General features: G+C 41.2%; 1 protein-coding gene and 1 long non-coding RNA gene across 3 annotated transcripts in view; one reads left to right on the top strand and one right to left on the bottom strand.

The window, feature by feature from the left end:
• The window catches only part of LOC106813973, a 10,505-nt gene that overhangs the window by 4,604 nt on the left and 4,579 nt on the right, over window positions 1-1,322 (top strand). The gene's annotated exons all lie outside the window — the stretch shown is intronic.
• LOC106813972 (counting factor associated protein D-like) overlaps window positions 334-1,322 on the bottom strand; it is an 11,536-nt gene continuing 10,547 nt past the window's right edge. Inside the window, exon 6 of the mRNA XM_014818229.1 lies at window positions 334-1,213. The gene's annotated coding sequence lies outside the window, so the exon portion shown is untranslated. The remainder of the gene's footprint in view (window positions 1,214-1,322) is intronic.

The raw sequence follows: 1,322 nt of genomic DNA, 5'->3' as shown, positions 1-1,322 counted from the left end.
CCCCCCCCCCCATTAAGCTTTATACGGGTTGTTAGCTCCAAATAAGATGATATTGTTTTGCGCGTTCTAAAATTGTTCGGTTCGTTGTCCAGATCTCTATTCATTGTCTACTTTTGAGGAGATATAATATTTGGTACCGATCGATTTCAGAACATTCCTGCGAAGTAAAGCCTACGTAGATTTGTTTACACGTGTATTTGTTATTGTGTAATCTAAAGGCCTCTGATCTGTGTGAACGCAATAAACCGCACGTAGGGGGCGTAACGGTCGATGCTGTGCACAAATAGCGTATTGAGTAACAGTAGACATGTCGTGAAAACAAAAAACAATTCATTTCGAAAGGAAACATAAAACGATGTTTCGTTTACTCCTGCATGCAGTCTAGGCGCCTTGCACAGCGTAATACAGTGTGTTTGTCGCGGGCATGCTATGTGCGCTAGGTAAAGCACACGGCGCCTGTGTAACCAGCATTAGTAACGGTGAATCTATTACACGGAGGAGACTGCCTGCATGTCGCTGCAGCTATCTTACTTATCTCATATAGACGGTTCTACATTGTAGATGTGCACGAATGCTATATTAAATACACGAATTATAAACCCATATACTGGTTTTGTTATGTGATTCTCTTTCCTCTCCGTATATATATATATATATATATAGTTTATGATTCCTAAATTATTTGATAAAATATCGTGGTAGTTAATGCAATATTGTCTACATTGAACGGTAGACTATAAAATATAGTTTGTTTACGAGATTCCCAATTTTTAACAATGTGATCCGCGCATACTAAATACCACATAGGTAACTGATATTACACACTTTACTATCATAACTATTAATACATGTGCTTCTGTCACTCGTGTCCCTGGCTGTGAGGTTAGACTCCCAAACGCTCGTTGACTGCCTTTACTCGGTGCATTTTATCACAAGATAGCCTGTAACCATTGCGTTGTCTATCTCTGTGCTTCCATGTATATCTGCCTCCTCAGTCCTGACTCATCAGTAGATCTGTAGTCTGTATCCGTTCCTTGGATGTCATCTACTATGTGCGATAGTTACGTCACAGACTGTGTGTCTCCCTCTCAGTAATAACTCGTCGGCGCTTTACTTCATTACCGGGTAGCTGATGTCAATGCCAATGCCGAAGTTCTTATTACAGTCCGTTGTAATCCGTGCGAATCCGTTCTCTCCCCATCTAGTTCCCCACCTGCAATAAAAATCAAGAGAGAGTGTGAGAAAGAGAGAGAGCGAAAGAGACACACACACATACACACACACACACACACACACACACACACACACACACACACACACAC

This window comes from Priapulus caudatus, unplaced genomic scaffold, assembly GCF_000485595.1.
Source record: "Priapulus caudatus unplaced genomic scaffold, Priapulus_caudatus-5.0.1 Scaffold850, whole genome shotgun sequence".
Classification (NCBI taxonomy): Eukaryota; Metazoa; Priapulida; class Priapulimorpha; order Priapulimorphida; family Priapulidae; genus Priapulus; species Priapulus caudatus.
Note: the sequence above shows the minus strand (reverse complement) of the source record. Positions and strands in the feature narration are given on the sequence as shown.